Source organism: Thermobia domestica, chromosome 18 (assembly GCF_964235325.1).
Source record: "Thermobia domestica chromosome 18, izTheDome1.hap1.1, whole genome shotgun sequence".
Taxonomy (NCBI): Eukaryota; Metazoa; Arthropoda; class Insecta; order Zygentoma; family Lepismatidae; genus Thermobia; species Thermobia domestica.
In genome coordinates this window covers 156243171-156266998 of record NC_137471.1, presented here as the reverse complement: position 1 = coordinate 156266998, position 23828 = coordinate 156243171, and the positions used below count along the sequence as shown (strand labels likewise).

At 34.4% G+C, this 23828-nt stretch overlaps 1 protein-coding gene across 1 annotated transcript in view; it reads right to left on the bottom strand.

Annotated features, from left to right (window-relative positions):
• Positions 1-19112: 19112 nt before the first annotated feature.
• Positions 19113-23828, bottom strand: part of LOC145675698 (uncharacterized) — a 135077-nt gene continuing 130361 nt past the window's right edge. Inside the window, exon 4 of the mRNA XM_081746308.1 lies at positions 19113-19204. The gene's annotated coding sequence lies outside the window, so the exon portion shown is untranslated. The remainder of the gene's footprint in view (positions 19205-23828) is intronic.

Below are 23828 nucleotides of genomic sequence, written 5' to 3'. Positions count from 1 at the left end.
GTATAAGTTAGAGAACAACGTCCTTATATATATGTCGTTGGTCTAGTGGCTAGCACGTGCGCTTCTGTGCAAGGGGTCCTGGGTTCGAGTCCCGAAGGGAGAGCATAGAACGATTGTGGTTCGGATTCCATGTTAACCAGTAGGTCCATGTTTCATATAGCCTCGCTGCTGACAAGGGACGCTGAACTAATATATATTTAAGATCGGAGAGAAAAGTGAAATTTGCCATTGCATCATAAAAAATAATTTAAACAAGAATACTTACTATATCTACTGATCCTAATTTCGATTTTTGCAAACTTGTCAAGATCAACGGGTTATCAGTGGTCGATTTGGAGGGAATGCGGAGAACGTCGTTCTCCATTTACCAGAAAATCCAATATCCGTTCCCCTACTTTATTTCGTTCTCGGACGCGTTACCCCGAAATCTTAGATAATAATTTTGTTATTCAATCTATTAGAGCATTTTATATTAATACCTAGAGAGTGTTCCCCCACTTCTTTAAAGCCAAATCGACTACTGCAGGTCGTAAGATATGCAAGGATCGTAAAAATAGTGACTTTTTGTTTAATGTGGCATATTGTTCCAAGCCCTTCATATATAACATTGCGCATAATACTATTATTATGTGTATCGCTGTATAAAATTAAACACGCAAATATTTCACGTAATTGTATTTTAAAAAAATAATACACCTAGTAATATTATAATAATCCACTAAAAGATTAGTGAAACATGTGAAGGGTATAGGGAAAGAATGGTAAGTACATTTTTTTCTTCAATTTTGAGATTGCACCCAACCGTAAAAGTATGCGTTGCACACGATGTTTTGGACTACTCAAAGTAGTAAAGAATTTTGATCATTCCTCTGTAAATTGGATGTTAAAAGCAGCTATATGCGTAAAGAACACGCTCAGTCAGACTACAAAAATAGTTTTGGTGTAAAATCAACAAAACTGGATTTACAATGTTCTTTCCCTGTACACATTTAGATAGAATGATAACAATTTTATAAAAAAAATCATTTTATGTTGGTTCAAAGTAATTAATAATCAGGATGGAAAGTAAAATAAATCTCACCTTTCTTTATCATCTGATTCATCCCTTGCAATTGGAACCTCCATAGAACTTCCACTTGTTTCTTCCAAAGATACACAAACAGAAGTGCTATCTTCTATTTAACGCCTTTTTATCCAAGATAAACGAATAGCCTTAGAAAGCTTATTTCTCTTCCTACTTCTAAAAGGACATCGTTGCGTCCCATTTCTAAAACACTAGCTGAATAAAATTGTGCGTTGGTAACTCTGTCAAGACTTATCCAGACTGCAAGAAGTTCCGAAAAAAAAAACGTCGCCTAAAGTGGGAGGCGCCACCTTACAAACCAAGAGGGTGCATTCTACATATTACGAAATTGTTTCATGTCTTATTTTGAAATGCATATGTCTATATCGAAACCTGTGGTACCAATCAAAAGACAAATATATAGGGATTTGCCTGATATGCAATATATAGGAATAAATAAAGTATTTTTCACAAAAATAGTGCTCAAAACTGAAAGTTTGTTCCTCATACGGAATTCAGTAGTATCAGCAATGCACTTTTCCATTTTCAATTAATAATAATTTAACATCTGTCACGATATTGACGTGTATTATTATTTTATGTCAATGAGAAATGTGTAAAGAATCATATACTTTTTTAAAAAAATGTTTCTGACAATTGATTACAGAGAAAGACACGTAATAAAAATGCATAATTAATAATTAATTATGCAGCAATTAATTATATAATTCTGTATAAAATCACTTTTAATCAACATATAGTCAATGAAATCGTGTTTTCATGCAGACAGAACATGAGTAATGCATTAATATTAGTAAATCTCAAAATGGCAAATGTCCCCTTAATGAACTGGACAAGTGGACTGTTAATACATGATCTATGGGATAAATTATTAGAACAAATTGAAGGGAAAAAACAAGATTGAACATATTTATATGTAATTTATATTCATATCTTTAATAGTATATATAGTTTAATATTGTTATAGTTTAATATTGTATATAGTTATATAGAGTTTTATATATTGTTATATTTTATAGTTTATTTTTATGCCTATATATATATATATATATATATATTTGTATTGCTGTATTTATAATCAGTTGTATGTAGTATAGTCTGTTATTTATTTCTAATAGGCATCGGAGGTAGATTAAGAGAAAATGTTTTAAGGCAATTGGTCAGTATAAACAAAAGGTGTGTCTGGAAAAGATAAACACAGGTGGGAGGGTAATTAAGTCAGGGCAGGTGGCCGGAAGATGACGCCCGGGGAAGTCCGACCCAGGTGGCTTCCCATGCACACAAGGACTTTCACTTTTAGTATAAATAACTGCGCTCTAAGATATCTCTTTTAGTTAGTGTCTGATGAAGACAACGTTACGTTGTTGAAACTGTTACACTGGAATTTAGTTTTTAATAAACAAGTGTATATACTCTGGTCAGAAGTGTTTATTATTTCTTTAGTGAGTTCCAGAGTCGTTATGGATAGAGTTGCACAGAATTATCATGTTGATATTGTTGAATATTCGTAAAGTACATTTTAGTATTTTTCGACGAAAAGTTTTTTATTTCCTTGGGAATGTCCATAGCAAGACTATCAAAGTAGAATCCATGTTTTTTCTTACTGATGTACTGCAACACAGTGGGAACCAGCAGAATCACTTGTATCAAGATTAATCACAAGTGCCGCAGGAGGTTTTACCGTTACAGGAAGTTTGTCAATAGGGTAAATTCCAGTAACACTTGCACCAGTTACTTTATCACTTAGTAACACTTTTAATAATTCGTCACTATACATGATGAAGATTATTATTATTATTATTATTATTATTATTATTATTATTATTATTATTAATTGTAGTAGGTATGTAATTATCACTGTTATTCACATGTAACACATAGTCATACACTTTCACATATTCACTATACAGTAATGCTTCATGAACAGTACACCTATATTGTCCGAAATGATGCTTATTATGTGCACACCGATGAACGTGAAAACTTAATGCAGTATACTTTGGACATTTTATTTCTTCCAAATTTGTAACTTCTCTTTGAAGAATTTCTTGAATAAAACACTTTCTATTTATTCCGTATGTTTATATGGTTGTAGTATTTGAACAATATGTTTGAAGTATTTCCTTAAGATGTGAATATTCTACATCCCCTTCGTGCCAGATAATGTCATACACATTCTCACCTAGATATTTGTTTGTACTTACGATTGGCTCAGCCAACTTATTTAAAGGAAATGGTGGTTTAAAAAACCCAATTTTGGAAAAAGAGAACGTCAGGATTTACAATGGCTAGCTCTTTTATAATAAAGTCATCTTCGTTATCATGATACGCCGAGAAGTGAACAACAACCCTCATCGTACTCAACTGAATAAATTAGAAGGTGTTATCAGTATAAACATTTCTGTGTGCTAAAGAATCGAATTGCGCGTACGCAATGCATGTAACAGGCTCAGTTAAAGTTTCTGAAAATGATACTTTTAAATTTACAGGGGAATCGCGTACTACATCCCACGTGTTATCATCTAAAGTTCCTGTTGGAGATAGAATAAAAGCATACAGAGCATATCCGTTTGGATACTCATCAAGAGTAACAGTATGTGAATAATTTTGATAATATATTCCAGTACCTGAAATCAAAGTATAGTAACTTAGAAGGTATAAATTATTATTAAAATCAGGAGTGAGGGGGTTGGGAGGAAATGATTTTGAACCGACTTGTAATTGCAGTTTGTTAACGTTAAAGTTTCCAAATTCAAAGGGATTCATTGAAGGCTGTGTTGGAGATAAAACCAATAATCAGGCCTTTAGGAACACTACCCAGGAAAAGATTATCAATGTTGTAGGACTTTACTTGTGCAGGTATAGTATAAGATCTTGTTTCCACTCTCGTCAGAGGTAACTTGGCTGTTTCCGAACCCATTTGTGTATTTAATTGCATAGCTAAATCTGCAGCTACATCAATACGTCGTACATGAAGAATAATTTCCTCAAGTGCAACTTTAGAACTTGTATTTTCAGGAGACATTAAGCAAAAAATATCTTTACTACGTTGTAGTTTTACACGCAAACTTACTTTGTTACTTACGATCTAAACTTACAATATCAGTATGAAGACGTCCATAAATTTCAAAAGATTTACTATTTTTCACCTTATTAGCACGTTTTTGAAAACCAGCATTTGTATTATCTAATTTATTAAAATTTTTTGCAGTATCTTTATGCCACATGGCACATGCTAAATGTGTTTGAGAAGCATCATAAGAATAATTTAATAATGTTTCAATATATGCACGATAAGGATAAGATCCTGATGAACAACTAATTAATTTATCATTTAACAAATATCAATTTGACTAAATAAAGAATGTAAGAAATTATTTACGGGTGCAACAATATCATCATTAGCTAAAGTTGTACCATCAGCTTTAGTAATTTTACATCGTACATAAAGATATAGATATGCAGGATGAATAAATTCACCTGTTTCTCCCGGAATAACAAATTCAATAGGTCCTTCTGAGGTTAATGTGGAAATAGGACGATATTCAGCATTTGTAGTTGCTTCAATAGCTGTCTGTGTCATTGGTACAACATTCAAAACTACTTGAATTTAGGAGCGCCATTATGAAAAGATGTCGTGTATATGTTTACGTTTTGTTGATGGTCCAAACTTTACGATTGCAGAAGCTTTCCTCTTGCGTGCCCGTCTCTTGCCGTTACCAGTTAGCAACTGCCCAAATTTATTAATTGCTTTTGTCTTTAAACTATTACCAGCTTCTTTTACACGTGCACGAGCCGATTCTTTAAATGGTCGATTTTCTAATACATCACCCGCAACTTGCATACCGGTTTGTAATGCTTGATGTCCTACAGTTTTTGCACCTTGTTTAAGAAATGGTAAAGCAAAACGAAATAATCCTTTAAAGAAACAACCTATACCATGTCCCCTTTGATATACAGGTCCTGAAAAATATTATATTCCACGCCCACGATGATAAGTAACACGTCTTGCTCTCATTTTTACTATTATTATTATTATTTAGAAGATGCAGGAGAGCGTTTAAAATGTAATGTTACGGTCAGTGTCCCAGAACGAAATGGCAAATTTCGCCCTGCATAATCTTTTAATAGTATTTCAATTGTGTTAAAACAAAATTTTGCAAGTGGCATATAATGAATATCTTCAAATGTAATCGTTTGAACTTTTCCGTATTTAATATCAGAGATTGTTGTTATACGTAATAATGGTGCTTTTGTATCACCTAAAAATTGATATTGTATAATATCTGTATAAATAAAAATTTGATGTGGATATCCGATATCTATGTATGGTTGTTTGAATCCATGAGATTCTTTTACAAGATCTGATTTTTCAGAAAAACCTAATTCTAAAGCTAATCTAGGCGACAATGTAACTGATTCTACACGTTCATCACATTCAACATGTACAACATTTGAAAAACTAAATCTTATAAAACTCGATATTGCGTTTAATTCTTCTAGTAAATGATGAATGGATGGATAATATCCGACAAGAATTTTACTTTTCATAGGTTCTGCATTTTTAAATTTGTACCATATAACGTTTTCACCCGCGGTAACATTATAACATTTTAATGCAATATGTACTTCACTTAATCCTACATGCCAATCGGATTCTGATAAACGAATATTATTTTTTAATTGATTAATAAAATGTGTTGGACTCTTTGTAGGATATACATCTGCGCTAGCATTTGAAACTAATGTAATGTAAAAACTATCATCAATACTTTCAGAAATCATTTTCGTTTAAAGTGAAGTATTAGGTTTGAAGTTCCAAAACGAAATGGTAATTTTAACCCGTGTTCATCTTTTAAGTTTACTTCTATTTCAAAATATTTCTTTTCAACTTTAACGTAATATGGTGTGTGAAACACAAAAGATTCTACATGACCGTGTTGTACATTATATACACTAAGTTTTCTAACTAATGGACTTATATTTTGTTGTAGTTTTACAATATCAATGCAAACATTAATTGTATTGGGAATATTATAATCTAAATCACATGGAAATTTTCCAAGTGCTAATATTAAATCAACATTTTTAACTTTTGTGTATATAACATTTTTAACATCAACCGTATTTTCATTAATAAATCCAAAAAATCTGTTTTAATCCTGGTGTAACACCAATCATACATTGATCTTCTAATTTTAAAGAATGTTTAATAACAACTTGATTTTTCAGTAGCGTTCAACTTTATCATCGATAACACTAGTAATTATAATTTCTTCATTTTCATTAACATTGTAAAAACTCCACGTAATATTAATTTGTGTTAATGCAACAGCCCATTCCCCATCACTTAAATCAATAGGTTGTGCCAATTTAACTCGAAATGATGATGTTGTATTATTATTAAAAAGATTGCTACTAGCATTTGAAGGAAGAGTAACGTAAAAGTCGTGTGTAAAGTTCGAATTCAGTTTGCAGACTGAATAGAATCTGATCTAATCTACGAATTCATACTTGATGGATATCCTAACCATTTTACATACATTCACCCTTTTTTACGTTTTAATACTTTTTCAATGAGATATGTTTTCTTTGAATTTATAATTACTTTTTTGTAATTCTTGTGCATAAAATATTCCTTTAATTTCTTCACCGTTCCAATCTTTTAATTTGTAAGTGACAGGATCTGACTTAATACATTTGTCAACAATAAATATTTCTTGAGACCATTTAGGTAAATATCCTTTTTCTAATATGTTTATACTTACTAACACGTACATAATCACACGTACTAAATTTACATGTTATATTCTTTATATTCTTTTTATTCCCGTATAATGTTTCCCACACTTGATTCACATTGGAATCATTTACTTGTGCAGGTGCCATTTTAATACTTGAATGGTATGAATTATTATAATTTTTTACAATTTGATCTAATACATTAATATAACGATAAGTATTCTTTGCAGTAAAATAACGATACAATCTTTTAATGTACGTATAAAACGCTCTGCTAACGTGCATTTAATTTCGGAATGAACACTATAATGATTAATTTCATATTCTTTAAACAATTGTTTTACATGACGATTATAAAATTCACCGGCTAAATCTGTTTTTACGTTAAACACAGGTAACTTGAAATTTTTAAAAATTTTTCTTATTGCTTTTACCATTTCAGGACCTTTCTTTGTTTTTAACGGAACACAATATGCATAACGTGAAAAAATATCAATACAACATAATATATAATTATAATTATTATTATACTTTGCAATATTTTGCATATCAGCTAAATCCATTTGTAATATTTCATTTGGTGCACTAACATAATACTTTTACGTTCAAAAACTTTACGAGCTGGTGCATGTAATGTATAAGCATCTTTAGAAGCTAACCAATGCTTAATTTTCTTTTTAGATAACTTTGTTTTGCGTTGTAATGTTTGTATACTTGATAAAGAATCAGAATTTGAATAATCATAATATATTTTTGATAATTTTGTCATTTTACATACTATATTCTTTCCACTGTTTAAATAAATTAGCAACTACTGCAGAACTAGTAGATTTTCTTACTTTACGAATACGTTGTCTACTACTACTACTACTACTACTACTACTACTATTCACTTTTGATGCTGGTGTGCTAATAGGTGTACCAATAAATTCTTTAGGAACATTAAGATCTTCTAATAAATTTTTAAATTCATGAATACCTATAGGATTTCTTGAATATTTTCTTGTACGAACAACATCATTTATTAAATCTATAATATTTGAACCTGGTATTGTTTTTCCTTGAATACGTACAATGCCAGACTTATCCCACTGAATTTTATCAGAACTTGTCAACTGTTTTAATAATAGATCTGTTTTCCTACGAAGTGTTTTGGGTACTGATTGTAAAATGTCTGATACAAATGGTAAAATAGAAGTATTGCCATCTTGTTTAGAACTTAATGATGATTTTTTTTTCTTCTTCTTCTTGAATGATAGGTAAAGTAATAGGTTTATGTGAAGAAGATGTATACTGTAAATAACGATGCAAAGCTTGTTGATATAATTTCCACTTTTGTTGTACACTAATATCATGACATTTTAAGATATTATTCATTTCTTCATCTAAACGTGACTGATGTGAATCTATGGATTTAAGATTTGATTGAATTTCATGTACAGCATTTTCGGGAACTAAAATCATTTTACGTAATTCTGACATATTTCTCGACTGAAAATACTACTTCCTACTGCTGCAAGAAGTGGTCTCAAGATTAACGGTAGTAGCGCACCACCTTTTTGTAGTAACAACTTCTTTTTATTCAATGCAGTACGCTGCTGAGATAGAGCACGTAAGATATTTGTATGTCTACGTAAACGTTGCTTCTGAGGAGAATTTAAAGGAATGTTTCCTTTTATTGTGTTTTTAGGTACTTAGATATTGTTCTTATTAAATCCCCTGAAGCAATTTGTAAAATTGGTTTTCGTTTTGCATTCTTGCATTTGCACAGAGCACAGAGCGTGCTGTAGTGTTGTTTCACCTTCAACATCTTGATAGAGACTAAACAAAAATTTCTGTATCCATGTCTTTTACGTTAGCGTACACATGCATAATTTCATTCGGAAAAATATTTGTACGTATTAGTAATGCATCGTTTGTTTTTTGTGTCAAGTCAAATAATAAATAAGTGTGAGGCTCCCGTGTTACTTCTTCAAACACAGTCACGACTTCTTTACTATACCGAGGCATAATTTGCCTTGTTAAATATTGCATTTGTAATTTATCACGTGGATTTTTAAATACTATAATATAATGTGCATTTAAACTAATATCACGTGCATGTTTTCGTTTGGAAATAAAATTTAAAAAATAAATATTACAGTTAACTTTTTATGATGTGCATACTTTGTAAATAAATTAGCAACATCACCATTAGTTTCCGACATTAAATCATCAAGTATTAATAATGAATTTTCTTTAATTTCAAAATTATTCATGTCAGGTATTCCCTCTACAAAACGTGTTTTTGCATTTGCATCTAATTTTGGTATTACTGCACCATAACACCGAACAATATCATTAAATTTTATACTAAACATTTGATCACATTCATTAAGTAAACGATTTACAAAACAAGTTTTACCAGCCCTTGAAGGACCAGCAATTAAAATAGTAGAGGGATGTTGAAACTTTAACATCTTGTAATCAAATGAATGCATACAATATAGAGTCTGCTTTATATACACACTCACACTCATTCATTAAATATTTTCGCAATCAATTTTTAACAACGAGTTTTGCACAGCAAACGAAATGGATAAAAAATCACTGGGATATCAGATTACAGCTTGAAATGACTAGTTTATATATTGTTTGCATAGCAAACGAAATGAATAAAAAAATCACTGGTATATAAGATTAAAGCTTGAAATGACTAGTTTATATATTGTTTGCATAGCAAACGAAATGAATAAAAAATCACTGGGATATAAGATTAAAGCTGGAAATGACTAGTTTATATATTGTTTGCACAGCAAACGAAATGAATAAAAAAATCACTGGGATATCAGATTAAAGCCTGAAATGACTAGTTTATATATTGTTTGCATAGCAAACGAAAATATAAAAAAATTAGGAATAAATTAAAATAAATTAGAAATAAATTAAAAATATTTTTTTTAAATTCGGTGATTGTTCGGGGTTTCATTGCACAAAAGAGACATTCATACAACTCACATTCACTCATTCGTGGGTCTATAACCGTAAGGTACACTTGCACGTTTTTGTATTAGTTCATCGTCAGTTATGTCAGGTTCGTCAATACGTTTTCGTTTTTTGTTGACCTCACGGTGTGTCTTTGTCTCTCTACAGCTAAAGATACGGAACCCCGGTCTACGAACGATGCTATTTGGGTTTTCTATTATTGTGGACTCTAATTGTCCAGACACTAATTTATAGAAACTCTCAAAGTTAATTTTTTGAGAGGTCCTATCATTTAGTGTTATCCCCCTAATTTTGGATATATCTCAAACACCCCCTTGGGCGTTTGTTAGCCGCATCGCGTAATTTTTACAGCCTAGACCTATAAAGGTTGTAAAGTCCCAACCTTCAGGAATTTCATTTGTTAGATCACCCAAATAGTTTCCGAGCGGTAACAAGGGTTCCTCATCTTTTTTCTGTAGGTACATGATACTGTTAGTGTCACAGTAAGTGCAAGGTACGATATTCCTATCATTCCCGCGTTGGGATTTCATCATAAGACAAAGTATAGTACAAAAGCTATGCAATGGCTTATGTATATGGAAGACCAATTAGGGATAGAAATCCAGCATGCTAGGAGAGGTGGGGAAAAGTATATTGGTAGGTACAAGGTCGATGGATGGCACGAAGGACTCAACGCTGCCTTCGACTTTTATAGATGTTATTTCCATGCCTGTCGACTTTATTTTCCCTTTAAAGGTGACGCGGTTTTGCACGATGCACAAGACTCGTACAATACGATGGAGAAACGATATGGGCAAACCGTGCGGCGCCGTAGGTACCTGAAAAGTATAGGTGTAAAGCTATATGAAATATGCGAATGTTCTTGGGACAATAACGTAAAGACGGACAAGGAAGTGCAAAAGTTTGTTCAAGAACGTTGTACTAATCTGCCTGATTTTCTTATTCCTAAGAACTGTTACAATGGTGGTCGCACGGAGGTCTTTCGTTCTTACGTCAATTGTACGAGTGATGAGCGAATTTACTACGCCGATGTAACTAGTCTTTACCCATGGGTAATGGCGCGTAAACCCATGCCGGTTAAATCACCTAAGATTTACACGGGGCCGGACTTTCCAGATGTGGAAAGTATTCACGATGTAGTTGAATGCACAATCCAGCCCGCAAAGGACCTCTATTTTCCGGTGCTCCCATACGTTGTGCCATATCCTTCTGCAGGTTAAACTCCTCGCCACTTTTCGCACGTTCTTGGTGCCAGGCTTCCAGTTGTTTTCTTTCTTCTGTGCTTCGCCCCTCAGGGTCATAGTACGCAAGCGGAGGGTAGGGACCGACATAATTTTGATTCTCTTCAGTATTAAACAAATATGGGAAATCTCCCTTCTTTAAATTTTGACTAAGGCCTAATGTTTTCGTTAATTTAGATAATTTCACCAATAAAAAGGAAAGAGTCGCGAAAAAAATACGGTTACCTATGTTAATATTAAAAATCTTTTGACCCTGGATAAGAACACTAGGTACAATATGCTGGTCTTCTATCAGAGTTCTAAGACAGAAGAGGCCATCGTATCGGGATCCATTATGGGCGATTGCCACGATCTTCTGAAAGACAGGACGTTCTACTAACACGTGGTTAATAAAATCAGTCATTGTCTTAAAAGAAAACGAACGATTTCCAATATTGTCACCGCACGTTTTACAAGGCTCATCGATACCTTTCCTTATACAGGCGTGACAAACATGATGACAACACACCAGTACAACTTCATGTTCCTCTACATCATAGGTGATGTACAAAAACCTTTTCGTATGAACAGGTCGGTGTCTCTGAACAAAACATGTATGGTTTGTATCAGCATACGCACGGCACGTTGAACAAAAATGTTCACCACACATATGGTCAGATTTTCGCCCTCTCTTATCAAAGATGATAACACAACCAATGCAGAGCTTTACATTAACACATACGGATTTAGATGCTTTATTACGTGCCACATGGTTGTCAAAACATATACTCTCAGCAAACTCTATTACATGTATTACATTTAATTCTGTTTGCAGTATAGTCCCGTTCGTGAGTATGTTCGCAAAAAGTACGAGTTTTACACTTATGTGCACGTGATCTTTCATCATAAGCTTCCAAACAATAGCAATACTTCCGTTTGCTAAGAAAACTTGTAATATTGGGGTGGGTTCGAAATGACCAATAGTGTTACCACTTTGATACAGGATAAAAATCTTATTTTCTGCATGTTCTCCCGGGTAACGTACTATATATTCCCGATTATTCTTTTCAACCTCCTCATAAACCACGATTTGATACTCTCCTTTTAAATATGCTTGAAAGAGGTCCAAATCGGAATGGTCACAACCTTGCTTACTTTGAACGTTAACTCCTGACATCTGGCAGAGAACTTCTGCTTTAAAAAGCCACCTATTATAACCTCTTGTTCTTAAATTACATAAAACTTTTTTACTTGAGCTATGTTTTGTTATCCAGTATATTATGGCCATGGTGAGGCAATACATATTCATACTTTCAATGCGAATTAATCGCTTTTCCAAGTAATCTTGGTATTTGCAATATTTTTGAACAGCACTCATTGCATTAGGTCTTCCTTGTCTGTGCAAATTCTCAGCTATGTGAAATCAAAACAAAACTTCTTGGCCCAAAAGGAACACCTCATTCGAATTTAGTACCCGTTCGATTGAAGTGAGGACTGTTCTAGCAGTGAAACTACCCTTTCTTCTAAACGGCACATACACTGGCTTGTTATTAGTACTGTTACTACTTTATATGTATAAACCAACGTAGTCCATAGGGCGTGCGTAGGAGATCACATGTTCCAACGCAAAATCAATTAAACTTTCGATATAGGCCTCTGGGTTATTAATATTCCTTTCATCACACACAGGTCTGACGGCAATTTCATGGCCCGTAAGATGAAACTTACGAAACCTTTGTCTGCTTTGTCTTACAACTTCGAAATTACTATTTCTTTGATTATCCCCGCCATTATTATTATCACTACTACTACCACTTGTACTACCACTATTAGGACTACCAGTAGTACTACTTGTACAATTCTTGTTCATGTTGCCATGTCCAACCATTGGTGGGACACTAGCATATGACGGTCCAGACTGAGAGGAAAAAATCATTGAGCTGGATTGTATACAGGATTTTCTCCCTGGACCTGTTGCGTGGGTATAACCACAGCATTGTCCTCATTTGCAACCAATCTCCTCATTTCTTCTTCAATTGGTATTTCAACGGAATTTAAATTGCCAATCCCATCTGCTTTATCATTTAGAAAAGCTAAATCTTCATTAGTTAACAAATGTAAATTATTAGGACTCAAGTTATGAGTTTCTTGAGGGGTCATGACTATGGCATTATTTTCAAATGGGATTAAGCACGGTTCCAAAACAAATCGCGAGCCAAAATCAAAAAAGTTAGATAACTCTGTATCATTTATCCTATCCACCTGACCTTCCCCACAAGCTAATAAATACATAACTTTATCTAGAGCCAATTCATACGTTTCTTTAGTACGAAGAAAACCGTACACAAACAAATCCAGTACGTCCGCACTGGATACACAGTGCGGTAAGAGCAATATATCATTACCTTCAAAGGCACGAAGGGTCCGCAATATGGCCTCGAATCTCACCTATCCCCTATGGCCAAGCCGGTAAAGCTCCATGATAGCTTTCCAGGTACTAAAAACCCTCGGGTGCTCGCTGAGACCGCGCAAGACCTCTGGCAGGTAGATTTCATCTATCATGTTTAATTCTTCAGCTGGGCAGAAGAAATCCATCTGAAAGAAATAAAACAAAGAAAAAACTATTTTAATTAATCAACTCCACTTTAATAAAAAGATCAAAAAAATACTTCTTTTTAAGCAACGGGCACATGATAATATCATATAAAAGAAAAAAATTAATCATCTTTAGTTAATTATTGATATGTAAATAAAAATTAATCATGTTACTTTATGAAAAATCAGTAAATATATTCACTTACATTGAGTTGTAAACTATTCTATTAAAATATCCACACAAAAAAGTCTCTCTCTGTTTATTAATATTTGGTTAAATACAACTCAAGTACAATTAGAAAGTACATAATTTCTTTCTTTTTTAAAAAATCACAATAACCATAAGAAATACACACCTTTCAAGGCTTAGTTGTAGTTCACAAATCCACAAAAAAGAAGAAAATTCTCGACTCTGCGTCGGTACTTTTAATGTCTGGGTCTTTCAATGCGATTGCTAGCACCACACAATGATTAGCAAAGCTTCAATGTCTGTAATAAAACAGGCTTCAATAAATATAGTGATAATCCAATGTACTTTATTTAATAGTATTAAAATAGGTTTAATAATCAGGAAAGCTTTATCTGTGATCTTTAACGCACGCCGACGTAAGAAAAAATGATAAGCGTACACATCAAATGCATGTTATATCATGTTCTATCAAGTGTTCTCCCACCACCACTAACAGTGACACCTAGCGGAAGAATTTTAAATTAGACCTTAGTTTAGTTTAGCCCGTGTGCCGTGTTGACGTATTTCGTCGATGGTCCCGAATATATATATATATATCTATATTTTAAAGGTAAAGTATGATATATATTTCTTTTTTAAACCGTAAAATACTACTAATATAATAGCATTAAATAAGTACCATGAACCCTTTTCGTAATTGTGTTCTGTTAATAAAACATACTTTGTGAGGGCATAGCTTCTTCTATCAGTAATCCACCACACGTTCAATGTGTTACAAATCCCTAAGGGGGACCTACCTACACACCAACACATAGGCCCCTTCAGTTGGACATAATTATCATCATGTTATTACAGTATACAATTACCTATTCAGAAAAAACCCGCAATTTTAGGGACCCTAACTAATGGGGAACACGCCATCAGTTGCAAAAACATGGTAGGGATAGCCATACATAATTTCCTTTTGCTATAATGTAATATATGTTCAATTTATTTTAATACTGTTAAAATCTAAGAGGGACCCTAACTAAGGGGCAAAACCCCGCAATTGTAGGGGATATGCTACGAATAGCCGTACATAATTTCATTTTGCTCTAATATAATACATGTTTAATCTATTTTTAATACTGTTAAAATCTAAGGGTAAACCCTAACTAAGGGGCAATACCCCAACAGTTGTAGGGACATGCTATGGATAGCCCTACATAACTTCATTTTGCTTTGAAAATACAATATATGTTCAATCTATTTTTTAATACTGCTAAAATCTATGGAGAGCCTAACTAACTAACAAGCAAAAGCCGCACAATTCTAGGGGACATGGTACAAATAGGAGTACATAATTCTTTTTTCACTTCGAGAATACACAACAAGTTTTCAAAATCAAAAGACAATCTTCAATAACCAATGTATTTAGGGGAGGTCTTCACCGTAAAATTTTCACCCTTTCTCTCTCTTTCTTAACATTAAAGCTATTGTTTGCGCTATGTGGCTACCACCACCGCAAATAACTAAGATTCAGTAATATTCAGAAAAAAGTACTAGGCATCCACATATAAGTTACAAAAACTCTAGGACAGTGCGCTCCCTCCCCCAAACTGAAACTTTTTTCTTTCTTTCTGCGAATACTAGTCCTAGTACACATATAAATATCTTCAAACATTTGCTTTCCTAAAAGATTATCAACTATGGCACCAAGCTTACTTGTATGACATCAAAAGTTACAAAATGATCTTACTTAAGCAGTTCAAGCCACATCTGTACGGCGTACATATATATCGGGTATAAGTGATTTTAAAGTGTAAAGTAATCATGTTTCAGTACACAATCGGTGTAACAATATGTATTACAGTTAAAATTCGTAACAAATCAATCAACATATTGTAATTAAGCACACTATAATTAAGCAAATAAAACTCTACAGGTAAATGATACGTCTTTAGCCCTTGGTAAAATCACAGTAGCGGTTCTTAAGGGAGAAAAATACATTATATTCATTTTTTACAACAAGCTTGTTTTAGTACACTCACATATTGTTCGAACATGTTATACATGTGAGAGAATAAAAGATACGAACCAATAAAAAATATCTCCCTCCCCCAAAATATGTACTCCTACAATAATAACTTCCATAATAGAAAATCGAAATTGCATTTCCACTGGTCCCGGTCTGTCACAAATCCTAACCCTTTTGCTTTTATTACAAAATGGTCCTAAGTTTATTTCCCGACAACACAAATAGTCCCAAGTTTATTTCCTAGTATACCTACAATGCGATTAAAAAATAATTAATCACGAAACTTCCATTATAATTAAGTGAATAATACAAATAACTTTAGCATTTAAAAAAGTTAAATTATTCTCACCTTAAATCAAACTTCCTTCTGTCAAAATCAAAGACCAAAAAACTTCAATACAGACACAAGAACAAATAAACTTTTTCAATATGCACTCGTGCAGTAGGTAAATATTAATAATAATCAACTTTATTTGGGTAGTATTTATAAGGCATTTCAATGTGCTCCCCCTCTAACATCTTTTCATCATGTTTACGAAAACCGTTTTTTCATTAATTATAAATAAAACTCAGCATGTCCGATAACGTCGTTCATCATGTTTAAAAATCGATAGGATCAAATTATTCAGTGTTCAGTCCTCCAGCAGGAAATCTAAAAATTTCTTATTTACAAGTTCATCAACCGAGGTAGGGATCTTAACATTAAATGAACTTTCAAGGGAAAACTACCATTTTTTTCTCATTACGACAGGGTGTCGCCATTGGGTCATGAACAACCACAAGATACCGTACGGTTCTGAAATATACACACTTTCTCAACTAATTAAGGAAATGGTTACAAGTAAAACTTTCACGTTGCGAAAAATCAGATATCGCCAAAAATACATTTATGTGTTTGTCCATAACATAGTAGTAATCGCGGGACTTGAGGCCATTTTTTCCGCCCCGTAGAGCGTGGCGCCCGCCGCCGCCGCCAAAAATTTGCGCCCCTGGGCGCCGGGCGCCCATTTTTGGGTTACGTGGCCCGGGGTCAATGACCTAGGGGTACATAGGACCACCCCTTTTAGATTTTGGTAGGTACCATGGCCCACTCCCCTAAATTTTGGCAGGGGTACCTAGGACCATCCCCCTTAAATTTTGGAAATTGCCAAATCTAAAAATTTGGTGTGGTAGCCTAGGATCATAGTATGTACCTCTATCAGTATTGGGTGTCTATGTCGTTCCCTTTCATGGGTAAAAAATTGCCAAAAATTCAAATTTCGGGGTTTTTGACCTAATTTATCCTCTTGGATGAGGTGTTATTATCCCCCTTTGATGAGGTGTTATTACCCTATATCGATATATGTGCATATACATGGTCAATTACCTTTCATAAGACATGGGTATATTTGTGCACCCCTTTAAAAATTTGGGAGGAGTACCTTGGCCCACCCCTTAAATTCTGGAAATCACCCAATTTAAACATTTGGTATAATAGTATGAAACCCTAATATAGATCACTATAAATTTGGGTGGTCTACCTCGTTCCCTTTTAGGGGTATAAAATTGCCAAAATATAAACGTAAGCAATACGTTGTATCACGTGTTTGGTTTTTTGACCTAATTTATTCCAATGGATGAGGTCCTATTACCTTATATGGTTATATGGTCATGTATAGGGGTCCATCCCCTTATATAAGACATAGGTACATTTGTGCACCCCTTGAAAATTTTTTTGGGAATTATACCTTGGCCCACCCCTTAAGTTTTAGAAATTGCCAATTTTAAACATTTGGTATCATAGTACTGGACCCTAATATATATTACTATAAATTTGGGTGGTCCACCTCGTTCCCTTTTAGGGGCCATTTTGTTCTGCTTTAGGGGTGAACATGGATACAGTGGTCCACCTCGTTCCCTTTTAGGGGGCATTTTTGTTCCGCTTTAGGGGTGAACATGGATACATTGGAATCGTCCCGAGTTTGATTCTTGGAAATGTTGAATTTAACGTCCCCGCGAAAACGGTGAGAAATGATAGGACGAAACATGAACTTACTTGACTGAGGATTGAAGCAGGGACCTCATACAGTAGAGACAAGCGCTAAGCGACCGAACACGTGTGTTGATTACAATGCAATGGTCCCGAGTTTGATTCTTGGTGCTAGTGTTAGAAAAATTTAACGTCCCACTTGAAACGATGATGAGAAATGATGAAATGAAAAAACATCATAAACTTACTTGCTTGCGGATTGAAGCAGAGACCTCACACATCAGACATAAGAGCTGAGTCACCATACTCCATTGAGAAGTTCATTTTGTTGATTACTATGTAATGGTCCCGAGTTCGATTTTTTGTGTTAGTTTCAGGAAATGTTGAGTTTAACGTCCCCTTGAAACGATGATGAAAAATGATAGGAGGAAACTTGAACTTACTTCGTTGTGGATTGAAGCAGGAACCTCACACGTTAGAGACAAGCGTTGAGTCACCGTACTCCATTCAGTGCGAACAGTTTCGCGTATGAAAAGAAGACGAGCAGATTTAAACAGATTATGTTACATTACACATTTCAGTGCAAGCAGTTTACACTAGGTTTATGTTTCATATAGAAAGATAGAAGATCTGTGTTGTCATCTTTTTACTTCGTGTGCGACTTTGACCTTGAAGAAAACCTTGCTAACTCAGTGCTAAGCATTGACGTATACACATAATCTTATTGTTTAGTTGGCTGTATTTAGAGATGAATCAGACATTTAAGGTTGGGGGTTGGTTCGAATCTAGTTGTGTTCGCTGTAACTCAGTGCCTGAGCGATACTTACCGAAAATTTTCAGTGTTGCCAACACTATCAGGATGAATCGATTCATTTAGTCGGAGCAGTTTCGTGACGAAAACTAATTTTTGTTTTGTACACAATTTTTTTCTGAAACAGAATTTTGTTTGTACATAAAATTTTTTTCTGAAACAGTTTTTGTTTTGTACACAAAAAAATTTCTGAAACAGAATTTTGTTTTCGTACACAAAAAATTTTTTTTAAAACATTTTTTTTCGTACACAAAAAATTTTCTGAATCAGTTTTTGTTTCGTACACAAAAAAAATTTCTGAAACATAATTTTATTTTGTACACAATTTTTTTTTATTTCGTACACGAAAAAAGTTCTGAAACAAAAAATTTAGTTTGATTTTTTCATAAAACATTTTTTAGAAATTTTATTTTATCGGTAAACTGATTCAGAAAAAAGAAATTGAAATCGCAGTACATGAAAAGAATTTGATTTTAGGATGTGAAATAAAAACACAGAATCATGTTTTTGTACATTTATTTTTAGCATGTGAAATAGAATACATAATTTCTTTTTCTTCAAAGGAAGACGTGTCCGTGACGGGTACAAATTCTGTAAAGAGAAAATAAAACATATGAATATGCATGATAATATTTATTTTGTTTCCTGCGGAAGAAGAAAAACAGATTCGCAGTCACCGTACTCCATTCAGTGCGAACAGTTTCGCGTATGAAAAGAAGACGAGCAGATTTAAACAGATTATGTTACATTACATACTGTTACGTTACATTACGTTACATTACATTATGTTACATTAACATCGAACTAACTGATCAAGAGAGAGTGAAGTGAGAAAAGAAACGCAAATGTGACGTACCTGAATTCCTTTTTTTTCCTCCACTGGTTTCTGTAAGGTGATGTCATCTGAGTTTGTCTCCGCTCGTGCATCGTTGAAGCATGTCCCGTGCACCGTCTTGATTCTTTGTCCCGTCTTTGGGAGGTGATATTGGTGGGATTAGGGAAAAATATGGCTGTTATTCTGTTCTGGCTTTTTTATACCCATAGGGCAATGTCTCGTATGTGTCTGGTATTAATCGGCGTTTTTTATAGTTGAAACTGTACTTCTTTTCTTCAGGTTTTGTGACAAGATGATGATCGTGGGTTCTGTAAATTTTGTGCGGCGTGCTAATGGAGATTTTTTTACTCGATTGATTTATGATCATTTGCTCCAGACTATTAAAATTTAACTTTTGACTTGCAGTATAATTGAGTGTAAACCCACGAATTTTGCATACATAACTGGTTGATTTCGTGTCGGGGTCGTAGATTTCCAAGGCGTATTGTTTTGGGCCACCAGATACGAATTTTTTAATGTATGCTTTTGGTCCAATTGATTCCAGTTCATTTCACATTGAACCAAGAAATACTTCTGGTTCTATTGTGGGCTGTGATGGTCGCTGCGTGAATATCACGGAATCTGTATCGAAATATAGTACTCTTTCTTGCAGCAATTCTAAATATTTGTAGAGTTCCAGACGAGCTTGACACTTTGTAAATGCTCCAAGGACAACATTAGCATTGTGATTTTGTACTGGAACATCATCTTCATACTGCCAATAAAGGTATAACAATGAATCATTAACAGGTAAAATTTGGTTGACTTTTATGTCTGGAGCAGTTAATTTCTGATACAGTTCTTTGGGGTCGTTAATGATGGTCGTTTGGCTGAAATTGTCTCTTATAGCGAGTCGTCCCCAGAAGGCATTCAAACAGAGTTTTGCAAGACTACGACGTGCTGAATTTGAAATTATATTTGCTGCATCCAAAGTTATGCCTTCACGTTGTTGTACCATTTGAATATACTGCTGCTTTTCTTCTTCGGTGATGCAATTCGCTGAATAATCCGCCAGTCTTGGTTTCTGGATCATATACGGAGATGTCGTAATCCCAAATTTCGTAAATTTCAATGACTTGATACCCAAGTTCAATGGCTTTTTGAATTTCATAGGACACTCACGTTCCTGTTAGACTTCGTTCACTGTCCGAATGTGCACATTCAGAATCTTGATTTATTGCTGTGGCACAGGCAGCACAAAGTGGAAACAACAACTTCTTATTTGAGCAAAATGGCAGCACTGGATGAAACACATTTCTGCTAGGCAAAATCTTCAACTTGACTAATGCGTTGACATCTTGAATGTCGGGCATTTCTGGATCTCCCTGTAGATATATTCGTGGATGCCCTATTGGATACCGTCCACATTTATTCACATAAGGATACAGGGAAACGATATCCAAGAATTTTATTTCTTCGCCTTCATTTTCATTTGCAACGTGATACAATTTAATGGCATTTACACGGCCACCATAGAAACTGTCTCTTGGATTTAATGGTGTCTTATTAATATAAGGATGTGTGCTTAAAGAAGAGGCCAATGCTGGATTGTATTTTAACATTTGACGAAATTCACATTCCCACATTTCATGTACTTTATATCCCATGGATCGTAATAACTTCATTTTACGCTGTGTTCTCTCGTATCGATAGTTCATCGTTTCTTCGGAGTTCTCATAAATGGGCTGATCACGGCCTGTAGGACAGCCATGATAAAAACAGCCGGCATGCTCATACACGTGTTCCTCTTTAGTGTCGGGATCTTTGTAGTAACCGTCCAGATGAAAACCAGCAACATAAACTTCTTTTCCTTTGGCCGCATGTAGAATTGGATGGCTCTCTTTTTCTTCCATGTAGGCAAGCCACTGCAAAGCAATCCGTGACTGATTGTTTCTGTGACGGTATCCTCGTGCAGGAAGAATGCTAATAGTATTGGGTTTTAAGAAATTTCGTCGAAATACTAAATTGCAAGCACTCGCCAAAGTGATAGCCTCCAGGAAAGGATTAACGTGAGTTTCTTGTTCAAAAGTGGCCATGAAAGATATACAAGCCATTCGAAGTACGTTGACGTCCTGGACACAATAGTTCACCAATTCTTCTTGGAAAATAAACGTATCGTTCTGGTGTTCGTTATACCATGTCATGAATTTTTCTCGTTCATCCACTTTCATTTCATCTGCACCATAATAATGGATGTCCGGTAATTTTCCCACATACGTTTGATTTGCAGCAGTATTAAAAAAGTGTGGAAAATATCCTTTGGTCGCTGGTAAATGAAATGCCTTGGATAATTTACTTAAAGCCATTGGCATGAAATTTAAGGAGTCAATAAGCGATAAGTGATTCACTTTCATGCTTAAAATTTTTGCTCCGTTCAAGATCAAAGTAGGTTTCAATTCATGTTCTTCCACTAAAGATTTAAGAATAAAATGGCCATCATATCCCTTAGAGTTATGTGCCAAAGATACAATAAGTTTGATGTTGGGTCGTGGTTGACGTAAATACGCAAGAAAGGCATTGATCGGATCATCTTGAAAAATATGTTCCCGCTGTCCACAAACTTCACACAGATGATGTATATCCTCATCTTGGACACAGTTGTAACATACTTGTTGGGCCACCAGTAAATTGGGCTTATGAATGAACGTATCTTCATCGAAGAAAGTATCCTGTGTGGCTTCGATATCATAGAAGACAATCATAGCCTTCTTGGCATGTAACACCGATGGAACTCCAGGCTTTAATTGAGTCGTATCAGGCTTCATGTAGCATTGGTGGGTAGACGTAACGTGTCTATGGCACACATTACAAAAATAATCAGTACAATGATGTTGTCTTTCCCCTGTATGGACAAACGAATAAATGCGTAGACATTTGGCACACTGTTTCACCATCTTGCATATTGGCTGACCCTTATGATATGGTACAGTCAGATGATTTGTATAGCATGTTTCACCATAAAATTCACGATTGCATTCTGGGCACTGCTTCTCCGTATTGGTCTTACTGCATGGTGGTTTCTGCAAACATTTCTCACACATGGCCGAACAGTTCTTGACGTGTCTATTTCTGTTATTATATTTTTTGTGGCATGCTACACAATAATACACAGTAGAGAAAACGGCCGTTAATGATTTGATGATGTCATAATGGGAATTGATGCACATTAAATTGATTGGAATCTTGTCTTCGCCACCCGGCCCTTCATACATAATATCTTCTCCGGGAAAGCTGGTGTATACGGTAAGTTTATAATCGGTCAAGTAACGTTGCAATTGTCGCAATTCTTCCACGGATCCCCCATGCTCTAAATTCACTGATGATCTGGACAAAAGTTCATGTACGTCAGGGAGAACGACACACTTTCTTTGGTCGTGATATTGTCTGTACAGTTTCTTGTTCGTATCCTTATATTTCTTTAAACCAATAGCAATCACAATCGCATAAACCAAACATTTCTTGTCGGTGTTTTACACTCGTAAAATGCCTTTCTTGCGTTTTAGGGACCCCGATTTGGATTATTAAGAGTGCGGTAAAGTAACCCCATTACTACTAACATCTTCTGAAGGGAGGAAACATTAAATTTCTATCTATCTATCTATCTATCTTCATCACTGCAGATAACTAACACGATGTCAATCATAGTTAATGGACGTTATTTCAGTACATATTAGAAAGCGGAAATGAAACTAGGAAGTGCATTGACACACTATAACTATGTGTGTCGCCACTCAGACCTCTAACGGGGGCAATGGAAAGCGTGTATAGGTCACTTACCCGGAAGTCAATCCTTATGCAAAAATAAAACTGTGTGTTCATTTCTAAGATAGCCTCTGTGAAAGACGGAAGAACAATTCAGTCTCTCCGCATTTCAAACTTAAAAACATGGTCTAAGAACTGAGTTAACCAGAAGCCAGGAACAAATCAGTAAAAATGAATATTCACAAAATAAGTAAATAAACTATTCAATCTACACACATTTCCTATCTCCCGCATCATACATCGTTCACCTCTGGTGCTAAGGGTCCCGGATTCATTCTCAGCGCCCACCACATAAACTTTTATAATATATATATTTTTCAATACCTTTTATAAAATGATTTCCTTCCACTTTCTATATACTTTTAATAGCTTATTTTAGTATACTCACATATTGTTCGAACATCTTAGATTGTTCAGAGTTTGTAAAACAAACGAACAAATAAAATAATCACAATCTCCTTTAGCCTAACCGGCATAACCGTGGGACTCAAATATTTCATTTTTTCCAAATTATATATATCTCAATGTGAGTTTCTAGTAGTCAAACCCATCGGTATAATACGAAATTCAAACGAGGAT